Source organism: Phalacrocorax carbo, chromosome 7 (genome assembly GCF_963921805.1).
Source record: "Phalacrocorax carbo chromosome 7, bPhaCar2.1, whole genome shotgun sequence".
Lineage (NCBI taxonomy): Eukaryota > Metazoa > Chordata > Aves > Suliformes > Phalacrocoracidae > Phalacrocorax > Phalacrocorax carbo.
In genome coordinates, this window is record NC_087519.1 from 16,806,355 (window position 1) to 16,831,162 (window position 24,808).

Genomic DNA, 24,808 nt, shown 5'->3' on the forward strand with positions numbered 1-24,808 from the left:
GAGACTGTCACACAGTCACATCTGTGGCAGTTCAGCCTAAAGAAAAACACACTTTATTGTAATAGGCATGATAAAACAGCAAAAGCTGCAACACAGCAGATACCAATCTTGGCCAGAGTTATTTCAACAGTATGTACCAAAAAGCACCTTTGTGCTGACACCACAAAATTTTTAGTGTAATGCACTGCTGAGATGCCAAAAATAAGGCATGCAGTCAACTGCTCATTTCTTAACATGGGCACTGGATTGGCCATTGGTTTCCAATTAACCCATTTTTAAGACATTTGCTTTGGCCTTCCCTAGCATTCTGTCACCTGTCCTCCTGCATACACAGCATTGTTTCACCTGCAATGAGCAGGGCATTACAAGATAATCAACACTGTGTTGTACCAGGGTGGTGTTCCATGATAAAGAGCTCATTTGCCAAAGTCCTGCTTGCAGAATTTCAAGGTATACCATTAGGGGTTGGTTTGTTTGCTTTTTCCCCAAGTAGGTGGCTTCAAGAATGTCTACCTTCATGTTGAATTAAAGTGTTGCATAACCTGTCCTTGGACTGTGTTCAGTTGTAGAGCTAAGGTGACTTGATTTTTATACAGGTCGCTGTATTGGTGGGGACTACCTTAACAAGGAGAGCCCTAGGAACCATAGTCCTGCAGCACTGGACAGCTGTGGCAGTGGGAGGTGGGATATGCAGTGAAGAGCTGAAAAGCTTTTATTGCTTACTCAGGGAAAAGCAGGAGGGCTCCTCCTTACAATATCCCCATTTCACATGTGAACTGTCAACTCCTCTCACTTGTGACTGTGGCTGGTTGAGCTGGTTTGGGGGTCCAGGAAGAGCTCCACAGTGGGGGAGACTAATGCAAAAATTGCTTTCAATGTTTATTTTAATTTCACAGAGTGCTGAGTAAACAGGGTAAAAGCTCCAGGACTAGAGCAGCTTCCTGTTTACCTCAGCAATACTGACTCAGAGCAATAGGGGAAATGCTCAGAGTGCTGTTCACTCACCTACAAAGGAGCCGACACCTGGGTGGTAAGGCACATGTACATAACCCACTAATTCCTTTTTATTAGCTTTCATATTTTGCTATTCATGCAACAAATCAGATTTGACTCCAGACATTGTAGTAGATAGACTAATTGATACATTGATTAAACCTTTAATCAAACGCTTTAAAAGAATCCAACCTTAACATTTGTTTCAGTGCATGCAGATACAAATGCTTCCTTGTTTAATTATTACATAAATACACACAGGAACTCCTTTGAGCATTCTGCCTCAGGAATTAGTTACACATCTTTCCAATGGACCAAACCTGCAAGTTCACATCAACTCCCAAAAAGTTGCTATTAATCAAAAAGCAACAGAAAACAAAATCTTGGAAAAAGCAGTATATATCAGACCTGACAAATCTTATGCACTGCGTAGGAGACTCAAATGGATATTACTTCACATTCTCAACTGAACATTCATCTCTGCCTGATCTGCAAAGTGCCTACTACCTGCTTCCAGCATAAGGGTGAAGGATGGCTACACAACTACACTGTAGCTTAGGAGCGTGTGTTTTCTAGAGCTCACAGGAGTCCCCCATCAGAAAGCACATTCCATTGCCAGTCTGACACTCCAATAGGGCAAAAAGATCTTTCTTCTGCAAAGTACAGAGTGACAGCACGAAAAGTCTAAGCTACTCAAAGATATAAAAGTGGGAACTCAGTGATAATGAAACTTAGATAATGAAAGCGCTTAACAGTCAGGGGACAATTTCATGCACAGGTTCATTTATCCTTTGTCATGGTGTGATTTTTACTTTAACCAATAACTACACTATGACAGGGCAAGCAGGTCCCATTAGGTGTCCAACAGAGAGATATTCTCATAACCAGATTATCCTCCACATGCACACTATGAATAAAGTTAATACTTGACATTGCACTCATTTTCTAAAACAGTTTTGATTATTCAGTTCAGGGCAGCTTTGAGAAGAAACTCCATTAAAAATACAGCATATAATACTTTGGCTATATATAATAACTGGTTTATTTTCATTTAATATGTTAGCTTTACTTCACTGGCTTTTATTACAGTATCTTCCTAGTCAATATGACAAGAATGCTATTCTTCAAACATTTTTCTGAATATCCCAGACTGCTTCTGATTTTATAAGGCTGTCATATCTTCTTCCTGTCAGATCTCATGCTTCAAATTATTTAGTCTCTATGAAGCTTGTAGACTGGCTCTATAGACTTCCATCTTTCCATAGTAATTCATAAGGCATCCAACAAAATAAAACTAAAAATTAATATACCTCATCTCCACTGGCTAGGTAGCTCACTGCACTCTGCCAATGAAGCTGGTGCCCCAAAAAGGTGGAAGTATAGAAATACATTGGGAATATGAAGAGTTTGTCCTACTCTAGTGGAACACCATGGTTATTAGTTGAATTTTGTAAAGGAAGTGTCTGGCCCAACATTTTTTTAATATAACCTTCAACAGCTAGGAGACTGCGTCTGTGCAGTTATTACACAGGCTGTACCAACATATGTGTATGATCCCTGCATCTGTAGTATCTTTGTTCTAATAAGTATGGGCAGAAGTCAACTTAATAGGTAAAGTGATAATTTCTATTGGTCTACGACAGACAGGTTTTAGCACAGAAACAGCTATTCCCCTCCCCCTTTTTTTTAAATGTTAGAAAGTTTATTGTTAATATCTAGCATTCAAATTATCACTGGAGCAAGAAAGCTTACTAAAAACTAATTTAAACATAAAAACCATCTTCATAACTATAGGCTTTTACCAGATGCGTGAACAAGTGAATTCATTTGCAAACTAGAATTCTTCATACATTTACTATAAGAAAGTAATACTATCAGGACACGTATTAAACTAAGTCTCACAGATGTTGTACTGGCATAATTACTCTTTGAGCAGAGATGCCAGCCAAAAGAAGCTCTGAATACTCCAGTAGGCTTAAATTGCTGCCGTTTCACAAAACCTGTAACTACCACCAATTTTGCAGAATTATGCAAGAGACTAAATTTGCATTTGTTACACCTTGTAATTCAGTATCAGCATCATAAGTTAACAGAAATAGTTTGAAACCTATGTATAAGGGAAACAAAGTGAAAAGCTAAGTATCACCTTTGAAGAAAAACTGCTGCATACCATGGCAGAGAAGTTACCCTAACTTTATTTAAAAGAATTGCTGTATTGGCACAGTGTGATCATGCATTTTCTTTCCCCTTTAATTCTCCATTTCTATGTCTGATCCTGGCTTCCTCTCTGAAAATTATGACCATTTTCTCTGTTGAAGACATCAGGACACCTTATTTAACTAAAGGTCTTTTTCATTTGAACACTCAAGTATAGCGAAAAGATACAAAGCATCCAAAAAGCCAAATCCAAAATTGTATTGATGTAAAATCATGGTGAATACACATTTGCACTCTACATTAGGTTCCCTTCATCACCATCATCTGTATCCCTATCAACGTGTAGACCTCGTTTAAGTCTTCAAAGAATTCCTGTTAGATAACTTTAAACAAGATTAATCCAGCTACTTGTTTATATTCCTTAAGAGTAAAACAGCTTAGCATCTTTTCTCCAAAATAGATGGCTAGATAGCTTTTATCATGTTAAGCAAAATGCTAAACTGCACTATAAAAAAATCAGAACAGATAAAATTCAAGCTAAATCACAAGGTTTCAAAATTGGGGGTGGGGAGGTGAGGGTGTGGAATCAAGAAAGAACTCAAGCCTCAAATATTCAACCGTGGCTGAAGACTTTGGCTTGCAGGACTTCAACACAAAACCACATTAAACTTAAATGCTTGTGATGTACCTTGCTTTCAACTTCTGGGCTCATTCAAACTCTGTGTCAAACACACATAAACTAAAAAATCACTTTGAATGTAACTAAAACTAGCTGAATGGCTTTCCATCTAAGCACAGCATTCTGATTCAGAGAAGACAGCTGTTAGGTGAACACTGTTTCTTTCCCTCCACCTCTAAACAGCCTGGACACAAACCAGATACTCAGATTATCAATACCCTTTACCTTTTAGCTGCTACAACTCATTACACTGTTGAATCCCTTAGAGACAAGCTTTACCTTTTTTCTATACTCCATATTAAAGCCAAGATTTGGGGTCCTTTAAAAATAAAGTTCTAGCTCAAAACCCAACTTGCACTCAAGTAGCTTTCCTCTAAGTTTACATCTCAGCTTCTAAGGGACATATTCCTTATGACCCCATCAGGACCACAAGAACAGCTCAAGGTCTTTCAACCATGCTATAAATGCTGCCTTTGACTCTATCTTGCTAAAAACAATTTTAAGTGGTGAGCTAAAAATGTGACCCAAATACAATACCAGTAGCTATACCTTTAGCCTGTACTGGGCCATTAAGAACGTATTCTGCCACACACCCCTCAGCTGTGCACCATCATCATGAGTGAGGCATGCAGACAGACAGAGATATTCGGTGAATAGGTACCCATTAGAGTTCAACTTAACATTATTTCCAACTACTTTGCACATGGTTGTCATGATCTTTAACAAACCCTTCCAATATATTTCTCCTTCCAGAGGAGTTTCTTTGCCTTCCTCACACCTGACCTAGAAATGCTGAATAAGTTAGACTGAGAACCAAAAGGAAAAAAAAAAGGTGACAGAAACATTCCAGGAGCAATACCAAAAACTAGCTTCTTAAAGAAATATTGACCCTTTCTACAGACTTCCCTGGTGCCAACTAAGGGTTCAACATATTGAATTAGCCTTCAGATAATCATAAACCTGCAGGTTCATTTTTCAGGGCTTTCACTGCAGTTGCTGGAAGGGACAAAGAGCTTTATTCCATTTTTATACTGTCTGAGATCGATCTCTACTTCTGCTACTACACAGCTGCTTGGTTTTGTCTGTGTTTCCTGTGAGCAATACTCATTACTGTCTCAGCTGACCTTTGGTTTCTGAAGCAGATGTCCATAGCTCAGCTAGTTCTTGAGAATGGTTCAGAACAGGCAGCTCCAAGTCCTGGCTAAGAAGCATGCCAGACTTTCAACCTTCTGCTACTGCAGAAAGACACGTGCAGAGACACTACCGTTGTCTGCAGACCACAGCTACTGCCCTTTCGTTACTACTGCATATTTGGCGTTTTCCTTAAGTTTCATGACAATATGATCATGTGAGATTCTTAGACAACCAAGAATTTAAGTCAGTGCCATAAACTTTGGGACCTTTGACCTATGATGTTTGAATACACATAAGATGCCAAGGCACTGATACATTATATGTTTCAACATGTATAAGACTATTTTCATGAAGATCTATTTCCTTCGTTTGAAAAAAAGATTTAGATATGAACTTACAAGCAAGTTCTTCCAAGCTATTTCAGGTGAGATGTTTTTCCCTCTATGTAATCCCAGACAATTCCTTGTGACCAGTGCCATTTACCAGATTTAATAGTTACAGAAAACTGAGCCATTCATTGACACTGCCACAACCCATCACTCTAGCACAGTCTGAAGAAGTCAGTGCTCAGAAAGTTTAAGGGCAAAAATAAACATCACTTTAACCTCTATGAATAAACCTAATAATACACTCCAGCACAGCACATTTTGTAGTCAAGCTGCTTGTACTTAGCTATAGGATCCACAAAAACCTGAAAATAAAGAAAAGGGCCCTTATAAAAAAGAAAAAGCCAAAGTGGAAATAAACTTGAACTGTGTTGGAACATTTTTCCATGGAATTAGAAAAATAATAATCCAGGAATGGGGAAGATTTGGGCAGCCCTCATAATGCAATGCTCAGGATAGTACCAGTCTTTACATAAAGAGAGCTAAGACTTTGCCCAAGATAGTTGTTATTAACCAGAGGATAATTGTGAATAAAGGAATGTAGTAAGTCTTTTTTTCACCAGTTGCTTCAGGTTCTTCGGTGACATAAACAATGCATACACAAAGTTGAGCATGAATTATTCAACACCTAAAATACTGAAATCATTGAGGCTTTCAAAAACAAAATTCTTCTAATTATGAACACAATTAAAAAACACAAAAGAAGCATGACATATCCAGGTACTTGTAATAACTTGCCAACCTATTCTGTCAGTTTTATTTACGCCTAGTTACAGAATCACAGGTTGGAAGGGACCTCAGGGATCATCTAGTCCAACCTTTCTAGGAAGAGCGCAGTCTAGACAGGATGGCCCAGCACCCTGTCCAGACGACTCTTGAAGGTGTCCAACGTGGCCGAGTCAACCACTTCCCTGGGGAGATTATTCCAATGGTTGACTGTCCTCACTGTGAAAAATTTCCCTCTGGTGTCCAATCGGAATCTCCCCCAGAGCAATTTGTGTCCATTCCCCCTTGTCCTCTCCATGTGAGTCCATGTAAAAAGGGAGCCTCCATCTTCTTTGCAGCTCCCCCTTAAGTACTGGTATACAGTGATGAGATCCCCTCTGAGCCTCCTTTTCTCAAGGCTGAACAAACCCAGTTCTCCCAGCCTATCCTCATATGGCAGGCTTCCCAGTCCTCTGATCATCTTGGTGGCCCTTCTCTGGACCCCTTCCAGCCTGTCCACGTCCTTTTTGTATAGCGGGCACCAGAACTGTACACAGTACTCCAGGTGTGGCCTGACAAGCACTGAGTAGAGTGGGATGATGACTTCTTTCTCTCTGCTGGTGATGCCCTTTTCGATGCAACCCCGCATCCTGTTGGCCGCCTTGGCCGCAGCAGCACACTGTTCGCTCATGTTGAGCTTCCTGTCCACCAGGACCCAGAGGATGTTTTGCTGAAAAGAAGAACATTCTCCCCTTGCTTCTGTGAAAAGCATCTACGCCAATTATGAATCTTTGTCCCTGCAGGACTGCAAGGAAAGACAGTTCTGAGGTAGCCTATCCATTTTTATAGATAGCATCCTTTTCTTAAAGAATAAAAAAGGAGGGCATAATCTTTAGTTTCCCCCCTTGTCTTCACATTCAGGTTTCAGAAGACTAGCTGAAAACTTAAATTACACATTCCATCTAATCTGCCAGACTGAAATGAAGGTCTTCTGTTTCATTGCTTATGGATTTGGAGCTTCAAATATCCTCCAAGGTAACCTTTCACAGACACACACAAAATAACATCAACAAAACTAAGTACAATAAGACCAAATCCAACAAGACCAGAGTAACTCTTTATGAACTCTGGTTACTAAAAAAAAAACAACAAAAAAACAAACACAAACCCCCGAAAAACAGGGTTTTTTTTAACAAGCAAGATATAAAGGTAAAGATATTGAGAATACAATTTTTAGTATTACAGACACACTCCATTGTTAATACCTCCAGTTAGTGAAAGCTATTAGAATCACCTATGTTAAGGAAAGCCTCAGGGTTTTTTCTTTAGGTTTTTCAAAATAAAAAAGAACACACTTGTAGAAATTGTTCTTTAGTGGAATTTGTAAATTGTTTGTAATACATGCAAAAAAATATTTCTCCTGTAGGTTGTATAGCATTTAAACATAGCAACATGCATCTAAAAGCACATGCGCACTAGAATGCCTTGTCTAGTTAAGTTTTTAAATATGCAGATGAATAACATACTTTAGTTTCCTATTAAATCTTTTTGTTCTATATGCAGTACCATAAAATCTCATTCTATCATTTCAGATGTCTACTGATTGCACTTCAATTTAATTTAGTGAAAAAACTGTTAAGTATTACAGTAGTGAGAGGAAATGTTATATGTGAAAACCTAAGTAGCTGTAGACCAGGAGTGAAGTTAGGCCAGAGTACACAGTTCACAGCCATGTGCTCTCCTACTACTTCTAATGCTACTGGGTATAGTACTGGTGCTCATTAGGGGTGGGCCATTCACCCCTATCGAGGTCACTTGAGGTCAGTACACTATTCTATTATTTGACTTAAAGCATATGATGGAAAAGGAGACAAAGGTACAAAGTATGGAATGCTTTAACCATTTCAGCAAACGAGGTGGGATCTGAAGTTATAAGGTTGGTCATTTAGTGATATAGGTTTGGGGTTCACACTCCCCCTCAAAGCCCCCACTGATGCCATTACATGCTTCGCTTTATTTGAAGTACAGTAACTGAGAAAAGCTTGTTCTCTACAAATTCCTTTAACAGGCACAGTTTTATGTATCATCTAGTGACACAACAGTAGAAAAATACATCACACATCAGGCATGTGATCTTTAACCACCCCAGCCCTCTCCCTGAGCCTTTTTCTTTCCCCTGCAAAACATTAATCTGAACAACCCTATCAAAAATGTCGTGCAGCTAAGCATGCCTCATCCAGTTAATGAAAGCACCTCTTAACAGCTGTAGATTAAAGAATTAGACATGCAGATATGCTTCTGCATACTCCTAGTGCAATGTCTGACTGCCAGATCATTTTGTTTCCACTGAAACACAGAAAGAACAGGAGGCAACCTGCAGCTATCTTGCTTTAGAGTTTGCTCCTGTCAAATTTCAATGTCTAGCAAGGGTTGTTTTAGATAGTGTTTGCATGGAAGAACATCATGTAAAGCCCAAGTTTCAGAGGAGAACAAGACTAGTAATTTATTGATGAGTCAGTAATGGCCCACTGCTTCAGCAGAAGGGCTATCAAAAGGGACAAAACCCGTCAAATAAAGCATCAAAGAGTTTCAGTTATTTGCAGTGATTAAATACACCATAGAACATTTTGCAAGAATAGTTTTAGAACTGGGCTTCAGAGTCAAAAAAGTAGTTGTATTGCTTTGAGGTATTGGTAACAGCAGCTTTGAAAAAATACTGTGCATTTTAAATCATACCAAAATAGCTAGCATGATGGAAGGGCTTTCCTGTATCTTTTAACAGACACTTGTTGCCTGTATACCACAGACCACATCTAACACCAATTATTCCATGGATTCCCGGTAGATCTTTATCCTCAGTGGTGTTTTGCCAATTTACCACCAATACACAAATTGAGTAGTGTATATGTTTTACTGCACTCTTCAAAATTCTCCAACACCCCACAGCAGTAACTGTAAGGAGTACTACAAAGTAGTTAATTTTAAAATTAAATTAATTTTTAATCTTCTGTTAGTCATGAGCTTCATATACAGTTGTTATGAATAAGTCATGTTATTACTTAATAACCAGGTTCACTAATGGAGATAACATTTGCACATCCATTTTCAACTCCATCACCTTACTGCATAGTACAAAAATAGTATTTCTTTGCCTTTACATAATGAGTTTCATTGCAAGTTTCCCTTTAGTATGTACTACCATAGAAATCTGCACTTTAAAAGCGACCAAAAAAGCGTTCCAATGTTTACACACACTATTTAAGAACCATTGTCTAGGCAAGGTTAAACCTGCTTAGAACTACTAGTAAAGGCATAACTTAGACATCACATTGCATACTATTATGGGTAACACCTAAGGGACAAACCCTAAAACTACACTGGAAGTCTGTAACTAAGCAGAGCGTGCCCTTTGGAATTTGCAGCTGAAGACAGAGGACCTCTGTAAAGGCTTGCTGAGAAGTTAAATATGTAGAAGGGAAAGCTTGTGGAAGACAACTGCAGAAGCCAAGATGTAAAACCAGAGTCAGGCTGAGTATTTCAAAGTCATGTAGCTGATCAACAGGAATGAGGACAAGCACAGGTTTCCTATACAAGGTTAGACTCAGAGATGATGTTAGCTGAACCAGTTTTGTCAGCAATATTGAAGGCTTATAAACAGATGGAAAGAGTACTATGGTAGAACTGAAAGAGCAGAACTTGGTATCAAAATTGCAAGCAGCTTGCCTGGATCACACTAGGCTCCCACCACTTACCAGCCCAGGCCATTCCACCATTCCCTCTTAGTTATGCCCCTTATTCTCTCTATTTGAGAAAGCAGGATCCGCCACTCAGCCTACTACAGACCAAGTCACACTTCCATCACAGAGGGCACAATATAGTTTGGATACACTCTTGTCAAAACCAAAAGATTCCAGCCCTCTCACACACTATAGATAATTTAGACTCCTAGGCGAGCTCCACAACACAGAAACCATGGCAGCTGTTATGAATATGCCCCTTAGATATATTCCCCAGCATTATTAAAGTATTGTTAAAACAGCACCAGAACAAAACAACATCCAGAGAGAGTGATCAGAGAGGCTTTGCACAGGTTTAGTACTTCAGTGAGGTTCTCGCACACTGTCACACTGGAGACTGAAAGACAGGAACAGGAATAAAAGGGAAAATAGTATGTTTTATTACAGCCACAGTAGCAAATGGATAGAATGACAGAAAGTACTCCCATACCTGCCAGTTCTAATACTTACATGTCCTGACTCACCGAGTTAAAAAAAAAAACTTTAAAAAACAAGTAGTTTTATTCCCAAGTCTTCAAAAATACCAAGAATGAAAGATAAGTAACTAGGCATCTCATTGAGATATCACACCAAAAAAAGTAAGTGGGTTCATTTAAATGAGGCAGACTTCTACCCACCTCAAGAGTCTCAACTGGTCAAGAGTAATGCAAAACAAGCCCTAGAAGGACATTTAGCTACAGAACATAAAAAATATTCATTGTTCACTGTATCCTGCTACCAGCTTGAACATAATTTTAGCTACTGAATTGGTGCTTTTTTTGTTTTGGCAATCAGATGATATTACCTTCCCCTTTGTTTCCTCTTTTCCTGTTTGTACACCTGAAATACCAATGAACAAACAGCAATAGGATTAGTATTTTATAGTTAGCCTACTACTCTCCACCTGTAAATAGCAGAATAATAAAATACTTTCAAAGCCCAGGGGAGGGGAACAATAACCTTGACTTCTAACTTTAAGATCTAATTGTAGTCCCCACTAAAATAATTTTGAAATGAAAAATGGATATTCTTCAAATAAACTTTCTGGTTCAGACATGATTCATGACTGTTGTGGTTTAGCCCCAGTTGGCAACAAAGCTACTTCACAACAGGTAGTTAACATCCCAATTACCGACTCTCCGGCTACATATTTTGAAGTGCAGACTAGGAAGAACTCCCCAAAGTCTTAAGTGCATTCTAGAACAGTAAAAAATTACCACTGGTATTTTTGATTGAAGTATCTCTTCCCCTCATACTAAGTTATTAGCTATTTAACTGTTCTTGAGTATCAGAGATCCAGTACAAATCACAACAGGCAGGAGGGAGCAGTTCAGCTTCCTTTGTCCCTTGCAGTCCCAGGCTGGACTCTAGCCACGCTCAGCACAATAAAAAAATCTTACCATATAGTAGCAGGATAAGTCTGCTAACTGATCGTTCAGTTTCATATTCTGGCCTGAGAACAGACCCATGTACTGGACAAGTCAAGTGAAAAAGTTACCTAATGGCCTCAGGTGCAAAAACGCCTCAGTTTATATCATTAAGAAATTATCTGAAAAAACCTGCTTTCAGTAGGTAAACACTCTCAAGGTGTGTCAAACTAAATAGCTATGACTAATTCATTAGTTATGGCAACAATATGTTTCTCTATTACATTCAAACTACCACCTTCAGAACAGATTCATCAGAACATCCTTAGTGACAGCAAAAGGTTTATGAAGTATCTGCCTATACACTAAGGGTACAGGCTGTGCTGTCAATAAAGCCCAAATACACTTGCTTCAGCACTTGTCTTTTGCACAGTATAGTGTTTTCAGAATAAACAGCTCTTAAATTCCTTACCACAAAAGAAACTTTCAGGACTGGAAAAGAGTTGTTTAAGTCTATAAACTTATCCTATACTAATGAAACAGTGATTTCAAATTCTGTATTGTGTTCTGCTCTTCTGGGTGGGTTTCAGACATTCTTTTCTTATCAAGAAGTTTCTAGTTCTGTCAAGATTGTACCCATAATGGCTTAATTTTGGGAAGTCTGACACATACAGCTGAACTTTATTTAGTCTGAGTTCAAGTACAGATGGCAATACTTAAGAACAAGAAAAGGTCAAGCTCAGGATTCCTAAACTAAAGACAAAAATCTGCTGTCACAGAATTAATTTGTATTTTTACTGGTGAATTGCATGAGAGCACACAAGGCAGCTAGCTATTTCAGCAGGAAGTAGGGAGTACCTTTCTAGTGACTACAGTGCTTTTCTGAAGCACACTGTATTTACTTCTTTTTCAATATGGCTTTATTAGTGACTGCTTAAGAAACCAGGTTTAGGACTTGGGGTTTCACCACCACCACCAAATCTGTATCAGGAATAATAAATACAACATGAGCCCATCCAAGTACAGGTCTCAAGGAAAAAAAAGAAGAGCAAGTTAGGGGTGTAAGTGACACTGATGTGCTAATTATTCTTTCTTCTTCCACTATCATCAATTAAAGGTTGAATGTTCATTTCACTAAAAGTACTTTGTAACCTCCATTATTTCCAACTCTTCATAATTTAAAATACACCACTACTAATGCATAGGCCAATGGAAGCTCTGCTGCAGAACATGGACTTGTACCTATGTAAAGACAAGCTTTCAGTATTGTGAAGATGCAGACCCGCTTACCTTAATCCACCTCATTAGTGCCACCTAACTGCCTAACATCACTATACCTCCACGTAGAAAGCTGCACTGTACACAGCTACAAAAAAACAGACCCGATATGACTCTGCTGAAATTAACCCGTGGTTTGAGGAAGGTTACATTGTCCAGAAACACTCTATCACTCCTCTTTTAGTGAAGGAGGATGTTCATTTTGTCTAGAATACCAAATACGGGAATAAAGCAGCCACCGTTGTTCTGTTTCCTCTCAAGTGTTCCTAGAATGAACCAAGAATAAAAACCCAAAGTAAACTACAGGAAGAAACCACTGCTGGTCATGAACTTATTCTGCATATTGAGATCAGGTCTCTGTGGACTGGGTGTGCTGGTATTTCAGGCATTAAGAGCCATGAAACTAGAATTCCTATTTACCACTAGAAAAAGCTTTACAGAGTAGTACTCATGTAAACAGCTTTAAGACTTCTGGAGAAGTCAGCTAGGTAACTGAGACTAGGAATTGGTATATGAAGTATTCCTTTCAATATTAAATCTGTCAGTTAACAATAGTACTGTCTGCATGAAGTAATTAACCCATTCTCTATTGCTGCATGCTACTTAAGTTTATCCACTTTGTAGCCTCACAAACACTAGATATACATTACTACATAGTGCTGGAAGAAGAGTCTGCTTAGAAACCAGACTTAGTTGGCAGAAACAGGTACCCAACATATATTTTGAGTTCCACATACTGGATATTCAGGCACTGTCAAGTCCTCTTTCACTTGGTTAGGTACACTTCTAATCTGACTTGCTCTACCAAAGACCTATCCCTATCCTCCCATCTGAAAATGATCATGCCTTGAACTCTGTGGTTGCATCCCAACACTGGGACAAAAAGCAAGTGAAACACAGAAAAATAGAAAAAGCAGTGGCCTCTCCTACAATGAAGTCATTCTCCCTCCTCCCCCCAACTCTGTTTTAAATGGAACACAACTTTGCTCATTAAAGGCCAAATCTCAAATCAGACTTCATAGACATAAGCAGTGTCATAACAGGACCTCCATTTGTTACAAACACCATTCAAGTTCACTTCTTCCCCTGTGTCAAGCCTAACTCATTTTAAAAAAAAACACACAACAAATAGCATAGTCTATAGAAGTTACTGCAAGTCCACCTTTAAGAGTTAAGTGTATTTGCTGGTAGTGTATTCCTGTAACCTAGGATCACCAACAGAATGGGACTTGGGTCCTTACAGGGTTCTGAAACATTGTTCCTGCGGGCACTTTGCCTTCAACTGTTGCTAAATAGAATGTGACGCTGGCCATCAAATATGAACCCGGAGGGGCCCATCACCCTGGGCTGAGTCCCATCACTTAACTGAAAGAAAAACATTCCTCCTCACACAGCACTGTGTGCTAATGCCACCCCTTACTAGCGTAACTAGGAAATGTGGGCTTTATGCATCTGTAATTAGGAACTCTTGGCTACCCAAGGAAGAAGCGGGAAGAGGTGCTTTGCAAAGCCAACTGCCACTGCAGAGGAAGTAAACAGCTAACAGTCTGGATACAGTTTACAATAGATTTATGCATTTTTAGCTCTTTTGCCACAGAGCCACCTCAGCAGGTTTTAGCTGCTACTCTGTAGCAGTAGGCCTATACTTCCTCTTCCACCAGGGTCAATCAATTCCAGAGTCACAGTAGTCCAGGCTACACAAAGAACAGCCAAGATACCCTCAAAAACTAAATATGCGAATTGCCCTACCCTGAAAAGTTATTTTGATTCTCCACTGCAGAGACCAGAAGGTTTTTGTAGGAATCTTTGGTTTGCTGAATCTAGCAATTATTGACCAATATAATAGTTCCCAGGCTATATATTTAAAGCTGAGGGGAAGCACTGAAAATGGCTTTGGAGACTACCAACAACACACCATCAAGTCCTCGAAACATGACTGTGCATAAGGCAGTCTTTAAGTGGAAGAAAAGAAAAATGTACCTGAAGTAATTCTGTTCTTAGTGGGACTGCTTTATTTTAATTGGTAAAGTCAAATATTTGTTTTCATTAATTAAAGCAATTCCAAATTCAGGAACTAATCAAGTTTACGCAATTACAGTGTCAGCAGGATATCTCATGGTATTGAAGCTATAGGTAATTGTCATGGTTTAACCCCAGCTGGCAACTAAGCCCCACACAGCCACTCACTCACTCCCCCCACAGTGACATGGGGGAGAGAATCATCAAGTGAGATAACTTGTGGGTTGAAATAAAGACAGTTTAACAGGTAAAACAAAAGCCTTGCACACAAGCAAAGCTAAACAAGGAATTCATTCACTGCTTCCCATGGGCAGGCAGGTGTTCAGCCATCTCCAGGAAAGCAGGGTTCTATCATGCGTTACTATTACTTTAGAAGACAAATACCATCAACTCTGAACATTGCCCCTTCCTTCCTCTTCCCTCAGCTTTATATGCTGAGCATGACATCATAACAGTGTGAGATATCCCTGTGGTCAGTTGGGAATCAGCTGTCCTGCCTGTGTCCCCACCCAGCTCCCTGTGCACCCCCAGCCCACTCGCTGGTGGGGTGGGGTAAGGAGCAGAAAAGGCCCTGACTCTGGGCAAGCACTGCTCAGCAGTAACTAAATCATCCCTGTATGATCAACACTCTCTCCAGCACAAATCCAAAACACAGCCCCATACAGGCTACTGTGAAGAAAATTAACTTTTTCCAAGCCAAAAATCAGCACAATAATAAAACTGTGCTTTGTAACACATTAGTTTCCACAGTACCCAAATTTTTAATGCAAATTATGGAATGAAAGACATCAGAATTTTCCTGACAGGTGTATTGTGTCAGTTTAAATGTCTTCCATAAAAACCGTACTATGAAGAATGAACAAAAATTATAGAATTAAATATGCTACAAGAGTCTAATACAATAATGGGTCCTGTGACTGATTAGTTTTTCCCTAGACGATTGCATCCTATCACTAGTTCCTTCAAAAACCATGAGCTTTATTTAGATAGAAATTTGTAAGTGCCAATATCAAGACAGCAGAAAGTTACACAAAATTTATGTTTCATTGGCCTTACCAGAAGATATTGTAAAATTATTTCTTAATTCAGACTATGTAGTGCTCAGAAAGCAAGGACAGGTGGTGGTTTTGTAGCTTTATATCCTTTCTAGAATGAATCTCTCCAAATCAGAAATCCCCTATTTAATTTAAGTGTATCTGTATTATAAGAGTTTTCAATTACTGTTATAAATACTTTTGCATATTTCCCTTTCCCTAAGTATGTACTGAATACAGTTTGGGATGCAGTACAGGAAAACAAATTCTTTCATGATTGACAGACATCAAAATTTTTCTCAAATACTGAAAGAAAAACACAAATACTCAAAAGTATGCACTTGTTTGAGTACCATGAAATGGCCTTTAAGATTATGCTTAAAGTACTCCTTCAATATGCCTCAAGAACACTGCTTTCACTTAGCAAATGAAGTTATTTTCCAGTTCATATACTACAACATCTGCAATAAGATAGTCCAAAACCTGAATGATCAAAAGGTGTTCAGTACATGCCAGAAGAACCACAACATCTCAAAGCCATACAGCTAATGCTGTACATACACATTTACAACACCTAGGTAAGCTTTTGTCCTTGAAATCTTCCTACTAACCCCCCAGACCAGTAGTCCTTTCAAACAAAATGAGCCATCACAGCATACAGCGGTCACAACCCAAAGAACTTTAAATGTGTTGGCAGCATTTGTTAAAATAAATTCAAATACACTTTGTATCAGTGTCCTTCTTTACAAAGTTGGGAATAACATAGGGTTAAGAGCAACTTCAAAAGCAAATTTGGAAGCACTTAGGCATTTGTGCAGATTTGTATTCTTAAAGGCAGGGGGAAAAAAAACCCAGACAAATTATTGACTACTGCTTGGCAGTGCAAATATATCCCTGTTCAATCTTTCTGTATTTCTAATATTAGCAATACACAACTCAAAGCACAGGAAAAGATACAAGTCACTGCAAAAGATAAGTGTGCACAGGTAAACTGCCTAGAATTTAAAGCCTCACAAATATTGTGGAGTATCAGACTGAAAACAGAAGACTGTCCTAGGTACAGGATCAAACATCTGGCAGCATATTATTTCATAAGACACAAGCATGAAAGATTTAAAAAATCCTGAGTGTTAAGAACATTCGATGTGTTTTATAAATTATATCAGGCTGCATTGTTCAGACTTGAATATGATTCCAACACTTAAATTAGACAGTGCTGACGAAGAACTGGTTACAGACTCAGGGTCAGCTGATGAAGGTGATTCAGTGAGTGGTTCTGAGCTGGCAAGGAAAAAGATCCTCACACTTCCTGTACAGGGACAAGTGCAGCTAGTCACTACAAGACTGCTAGTCGTGTTTGAAGGGTGCCAACAAAAACCTCTCATTTAGACTTCAGATTGCTGAACAAAACATCAGAATAGCTTCCAGAAGCACATGCTTTTGCGTAAACCATTTAGGTTCCTTTTTATTTAGCCTACTTCATTAAAAAAAGATCTATCATCATCCCCCCCCAAGAGTACAAAGCTGTCACATTTTGCATTGTTCCCTCACAGTCAGAAGTGGCTTTCACCAGAGACATTTGTGACAGCTGAAGAATCACCCAGGTGACAGGAGAGCAGAGCACTGAAATTGCTTTATAGTCCTGTTTTAGAAGTGTAAAAAGTGTTGATCACAAAGCATGCTCAACATCTGCTAATGTCTTGCTTTACCATTAAAGTTCACGTTTAATTGTTGAATTTAGTAAGCTACGTTAGTAGGTAATTCTTCATACTTAAATGCACCTCTTAAGTGTGCTTCCCAATAAGCATCACTTCTCATGGTAACTCTGACTCATACTCCAATTACCAATACTGCCTTCCTTGTCAGCTTTCCCACTGGCTTCGTGTAAAACAACAATTTCAGGTTCAATTAAAAAAATCTCAATTCAGAAATTATTTTTTAGAAACACACTTCACAGTTCAGGAACCCAATCCTCTAATGGTTTTGATGCCAATTAAACGTCACTATGTCTTTGGAAAGAGATCCTTGACCATGTCCCTCCTTCCTAGGCTATTTACATTAAACAATCTTGAGCTTGGATGTACTTGCTGCTTTACATGAAGCAAACTTCAAAGCCATTCACACATTTGTATGAAGCATATTGAATAAGATAGGCAGAAAACACCTGAAGAGTTCATTGCGTGGAAATGCTTTAGACTACAAAACCTTTTCCTACCACAGAAATTACTTAGTCAAGCAGAGAGAACAGATCCAATGCACTGCCAGGTCATGACTGCACACTTAGCCTCCCCATGGGGTATTTGTATTTTGAAAGAGGTGAGGGTAGGAGAAAGGGAGGAAATCAGTAGGTGGAGGATAGGAAAGCTAGAAGATGAGGATGAGTCAGGAGATGAGCAATAGCCGTACTTCCTGGGCAGGACAGTGACCAGCATCTCAGGAACGTGGGGGAAGTGAGCAGGAGACAGGAAAGACTGAACTGAGCCCAGGAAGGTCTGACCCAAGCTCCCACAGGAGTGCCACAGGAGGCTAAGATTGCACAGAGTCCGAATAATTAGGCAAGGTGAATGTCTAAAGAACTTGTCAGAGTAAGAGACAGGTCTTGGTTCTCATCTTATGACAAGGAGAAGATTGTCTGCTTTCTGCAAAGTTCCCCTGATATTTGTAAATACTTTTACACTCATGTAGCAGAAATAATAAAAGCCAAACAACACACAGCAGCTACCAGAGTCCTTTGGCTATGGCAGTTTCAAAAATTAGCAAGCAGCCCATGTACCTGTAGTAACTTCGCCATACACAAGCAGTAAAAAAAAAAAGACACTTCCATAGGAGTAATAGGAATGCTGGTCATTTGCTAGGGACCAGCATTGACTGGAAAAGCTCCTCAGCAGACAATAGATAGTGAAGAAATGAATGACCACCAACAGATGAGAAAGTGTGTAAGAGAACCTTTATATGATTTTTCCCTCAAAGATTTAGCCATTTACACTGATGTAAACCTGATGTTGCTCATATTCAATGTGAGGCTTTAGATAGTACAAAGTGGCTTCATTCAAAAGGTTAACAATAGCGCAAGCCAACCCTTTCTTGCTAAAGCCTATGCCTGGTGATTTCTGTGTTTGTAGAGGGACTGAACTATTTCCCAAATCCTTATTCTTGTAAAATAAACACATACACACACATTCACACTTCCCAATCTGAGAACTGCTGCTTTGATTCTACTCCTTCTAGTCTTGCACTGTTAACTCCCAGACCAAAACCTGTTTTAATTAGGTGCACAATCCCTAACATGGCTCTTAATGGTTTCCAGTAGCCACACACCACCTAGACCTAGAATCCAGGTTCCTAAAAAAAAAAGAAAAGCAGAGTAGAGTATTCCATTACAACAGCATTTTAGGGAACTGAAAAGGAAAGCTGATCAATTTGTCATGTATAAGCCACATACTGTGGCAACAACCAGAACCCAAGGGTAAGCAAAAACCTGACAACTTACAGGCCAACATAGTAAGCCAGGTCCTAATCTATCACCAGAACTACAATGATGTGTGTCAGAACCCTTCATAAAATTATAGTAAGCTCTCTCCTAGGGTTACCCAGGGTCCTTATCAAAGTAAGCATAAGAGCTAGGAGCTTAGAAGGAAAGATTGCCTCTCACCTTTTTGCTCCCTTCTGCATGCGATGCAGCATCTCATAGCCTAGACAAGTGGTCTGTGCAGTGGGTGGGGAACTGGCTGACAGGCCACACCTAAAGGGTGGTAGTAAATAGATCCTTTTCAAAATGGCAACCTGTCACTAGTGGAGTACCCCAGGGATTGATATTGGGCCCAATGTTATTCAACATCTTCATAAGTCACCTAGATAACATGATCAAGTGTAGCCTGATGAAGTTTGCTGATGACACCAAATTGAGGGGGGAAGCAGACACTCCAGAAGGGAGAGCTGCTCTTGCAGGGAGATCTGGATAGGCCAGAGGAGCGGGCCAGCAAGAACCTTATGAAGTTCAACAAGGACAGGCATAAGATCATGCACCTGGGAAAACATAATCCAGGAGTGCAGTACAGACTGGGATCCACCTGGCTGGAGAGCAGCTCTGTGGAAAGGGACCTGGGTCCTGGTGGACAGGAAGCTCAACATGAGCGAACAGTGTGCTGCTGCGGCCAAGGCAGCCAACAGGATGCGGGGTTGCATCGAAAAGGGCATCACCAGCAGAGAGAAAGAAGTCATCATCCCACTCTACTCAGTGCTTGTCAGGCCACACCTGGAGTACTGTGTACAGTTCTGGTGCCCGCTATACAAAAAGGACGTGGACAGGCTGGAAGGGGTCCAGAGAAGGGCCACCAAGATGATCAGAGGACTGGGAAGCCTGCCATATGAGGATAGGCTGGGAGAACTGGGTTTGTTCAGCCTTGAGAAAAGGAGGCTCAGAGGGGATCTCATCACTGTATACCAGTACTTAAGGGGGAGCTGCAAAGAAGATGGAGGCTCCCTTTTTACATGGACTCACATGGAGAGGACAAGGGGGAATGGACACAAATTGCTCTGGGGGAGATTCCGATTGGACACCAGAGGGAAATTTTTCACAGTGAGGACAGTCAACCATTGGAATAATCTCCCCAGGGAAGTGGTTGACTCAGCCACATTGGACACCTTCAAGGACAGGGTGCTGGGCCATCCTGTCTAGACTGCGCTCTTCCTAGAAAGGTTGGACTAGATGATCCCTGAAGTCCCTTCCAACCTGTGATTCTGTGATCTATAACTAATCAGGTTTTATTGATAGAAAAATTTTTCTGTAGAGAACATGTAAATAAACATCTTCAGAGCTATCTATATATTATTAATACATACATCTTATATTAAAAAGCAAATCTAAACATGCAAGCACTTCTATTCCCAATTTTAGCAGAAGGAATCATAGAAGTACAAAACTATTTATTCTTTGATATAAGTTGGATAGAGCAGTGCGTGACCATTTAGATCAGTTACTTTTACGCTAACGCCTAAAACTGGTAAGAGATTAAGCTGGTACTCAGGAAGGAAAAACATTTGAACTTATTACAAAAGGACCTAAGAAGACTTCTCTAAAGAGATGTGCAACTTAGTGTTTCGAGCAAGGAAACATACTTTCCATGTTATTCCAGAATAATTCCAGAATATTACTAAGATTTTACTGAGAACTTAGTAAGTGCTTGACATTTCACTGGCTAGCTATTGCAAAGGCACTAAAAAGCTTGTTTTAACTTCCCCTGTTCCATATATGCAGCAATGCTTTAAGACAAGGCAGTAAGACTGGGGCAAGTTATTCTTTCCAGTTAAGAAAAAGTGGTTGCAGATAGTTAAATTACTTATAGCATTGTCACCCCTTCTCTTTCACAACAAGCTAGTTATGTATGGATGGGGAAAAAGCAGTTCTGGATGGCAAAAGTATGAGAAAAATGCTGAAGATACATACCTACGATCACATTCAGTTTTCAGCTGCAAAAGCTGCATTTGCGTAACATTCTGTATACATTAGGGTTGTCTGAAAAAGTGCTCTAACATACACAATATATCCACAAACCATTCTAGAGGTCTAAACTAGAACAAAACAGAGACAAGCACACACACAATGTAAACCTAAACAAAACATGTTAAGTATTAATCACTAGCTTTGCTATGGAACATGCTACTGTGTTTTGTTATATTTTATACATTGGCCAGACAGAAACACCATCTAGCTGCAAGATTTTTCCATTAATGCACCTCTAGATATAATGCAAAGCACATGCTGTTACCCTCTCTACTATTCCACATTTGGCAGAGATCAACGTTTGAGCTTATGCTTCTGTATGCAGCACCAGACAGAAAAGCAGCCTTCAAATACAGAAGCATCAGTGTCTTGCTTGTAACTTTCGTGCAGGAAAAAGACTCAAGATAGTATAAGGTCCCAACTCACATCATACATGAGCTATTTTAGAACCAAATCCTAAAGGCTAGCAAGTCCTTTCAGGCTAATTGAGTCCTTTTCATTTCTGCAGACGACTTTCATAGGCACTACACATAATCAAGACACCCCCAGCATCTTGCTGGATTGAGTTATAAATTTGACCTCTACTGATGTGAAGCTATGTTGAACTGCTATAAAAAGGTTCCTTTTAAAAATCAACCTTCCATCTTTGCTGAAGAGGTAGAAACAGGAAGACACCAAATATGGCCTGATAAAATGGACATAACTGCAGTGATACAGAAGAATGCTTAGCATTGAAGTGCTGGTTAAAGACAACATATGAACACTTTTTTCCTTAACATAAGTAAATTAGGCAACCCTGGCTTACTCAACAATTTGTGAGTTACTCCAGATGCTGCTGAACCTGCCCTTCTTACTCTCTCCCTAAAGTGCTATAAAACTTCAGAAGTCATCTAGAACAGAGACTCTGCAAAAGCACAGGTGACCACTAATTGGTTGTTTATTTGGGTTTATGTTGTAGTGCTGTTGTTTGGGGTTTTTTTGGGGGGTGGGTTTGGTTTTGGTTTTTGTTGTTTGCTTGTTTTTTTTTTAATGTAGTAGCAGAAACAGTATTATGTTTGCTGATTAATATTCAATGTTTTATCCTTAAGAGTCAAAGCCAGCTGACAGTAGAGGGGAACAATCTTTCCCCGAAGACTCTCAGTCTGTCCAAGAACAGAGCCACTTTAAATGAAAGGTTCAAGATCACATTATCACATTAATGTGAAGAGCTTATTTCTGTAATATGATACAGATTCTCTATCCAACTCCAGACAAGATCCTCCGCAGCATCTCCAAAAAGTACCTAATTGACACTATGGGGGTTCAAACTCACAGCATAAAAGCAGAAGTTGCATAAAGTTCACCTGACCTTATGTTTCACTTCAAGCAAGTTTCAACTTAGTTTTGCTGAGAGGTTTCCTAAACCTTAAGATCCAGTCCTTCATTGGAGTCAGACTACTTCAGTTATGTAATACACATTTGAAGACTTAGAAGTTGCAGCTAAGCTGCCAGAGGCTCTAGTTTATTTTAAATTTTAAAAAAACCTGAAATATAGAGTTAACAAAATAGATGCATTTCAAGAAAAAACTTTCAGCAGTTGCCACATGTTCCTTAAAACTGTCAGGCTCAATGCAGTTTCACCCTACTGTTGCTCATCCTCACCTTGTACTGCAGCATACAGCCTTGAAACAGCTCACCCATTCCACATCTGCAGATCTCCTCCTGAAACCACACTTAACTGGATATAGATGTCGATCTGGATTAAAAATAAACCAGCAAAAAGTGCATACCTATTGCTAAGTTGAACAGAGCTGCACAATCTTCCCAGCAGACCCAAGTAGGGCAATACACCATGGCAAGGATGCTAGAGAAGGCAGCACATTTACACCAGTGTCACCTTTGTGCACTCTACTGTATCAGACTGCCCAAGAAGCATGAAACAACTACAACTGATCTAAGTGGTAACTCAGCACCCTGCCCTGAGGGCCCTGTCAGAACACGAAAAGTTTACTCTAAGGTCTACAGAGAGGATATGGCAGAAAAGACTAATTCATTTGGAGAACACAAAACAGTCCTATGACATTCTGGTTCTTCCTCCCTCCACAAAAATCAAAATTGCAAGACAAAAATAAGGGAAATACTGTAAATTTTTATACAGCAGAGCAAATGATTATGAAGTTTCAGGGTATTAGTAGCATGATTCACGTTCATAAGCAATCATTGTATGTCCTGTCAGGCAATCCATCTGCCAGCTTTTTAAGTTACAAAGTACTACCTTCTAATGATTATCAATTATTTGGGCATAATTATTAGAAAAAGGTACTTTTAAAAACAGTAGTTTCTGGTTTTGTTGTAATCATTACTTTCGGACAATCTTAAATTGCAGTTCACATTAGCTTGAGGTCTCACAATGAAACGATTAATTCAAGACTGCTTCAGTATCAAATTAAAAGCTGGATAACAACTGTCTGAAGAGTTTGCTGAAAAGGATATCTAGTGGAAGAAACTAGTTCTCTTACTTCGATAAAGTAAAACTCATTGAGTAATTATAACCAATTAGTTATGTGTATTTACAAGAACTATATTTTGATTAAAACCTTTCATTAAAAAGGAATTAATATTAAGTCCACAGCTGATCAACTAACAGACTCATTGATCTCGAAGTATTATTGTTAACAGGTAGACCTATCTCTGAAAGACCTGCACCAAGGACTTCCAACCCCATTTAACATGTCAGCAGCCTAATAATGATACAAAATCTCTACCAGGAAATCCACAAGTGCCAAAGGTGTCCTATGACTTAGCAAGTACTAAAGAGCAAAGGTTATTGTTAAGGAGCTGATTTGAACCACCTGGCTAAACAATCAACTCACAGGGAACACATGTACCCATGTTATTCAAAGCTCCTTACCAATAACAGGACTGTAAGACCTGGTAGTATCACTATACCTAACCGTGACAGAAATTTTAGCTTCCTAGCCTCTACAATGCTTTATTTAAAGGAAACTCTTGTGTGTGCATAACCACAGACAACTGTACTTGCCTCAGGGAGTCAAAGAACAGGCACTGGTAATAAGAAGGGCATCCTTTAAAAGATATTGGGAACGAAGGGCCCAAGATAACACTCCAGGTAAATCAGTAAAGCTCTGAATACATAAGTACTAGGTTGGTCGGTCTTTAAAACTTAACCTTAGTTAAGCTTTAGTAGGAATAATGTAAAAGTTTCCCAAGTATCTTAACTCTCAGATCTTTAGTATTCCACTTTAGAACAGTTTTTACTAAATTGCTTGTTCAGAGGTTATGGATTTTAGCCTAGTTTATTAGCACGTAAGATTTTTTAAGTTCTTGTGTAACAGGTAGTCACAATCATTATTCAGATTACTTCAGGATGAAAGGTATTATCAGTCATCAGGAATCAATTACTGAAGACAAACCAAGTTCAACTGCTGAACCTCAGTTTTTCCTCAACCAAACATCGATGTGTTTCACTGACATCGCATCCCCTTACCACACCAGACGTTTAACAGACCCAGCAGTCGCAGTGCACAAACACCCTGGCTTCGGGACCTGCTACGCCCGCAGTTTTCTCGCCGCCTGTCGCCAGGCCATCGGCTCGCTAGGGCACGGAAGCGCACGCAGATACTCGGCGCGGAATGTCAGAAAGCCACGGCTCAGGGTAGCGGTCTCGGCGCAGGAGCCCCTCAAGAAGCACCTTTTGAGTGGAGATGCGCCGCCCATTGTCCAACGAATCCGCCGCGCTAACTTCCCACAAGACGTTTCCTACTTGAGAATATCAAC

At 39.6% G+C, this 24,808-nt stretch overlaps 1 protein-coding gene across 2 annotated transcripts in view; it reads right to left on the bottom strand.

Annotated features, from left to right (window-relative positions):
• Positions 1–24,808, bottom strand: part of MYO1E (myosin IE) — a 99,324-nt gene that overhangs the window by 73,856 nt on the left and 660 nt on the right. The window lies entirely within an intron of this gene.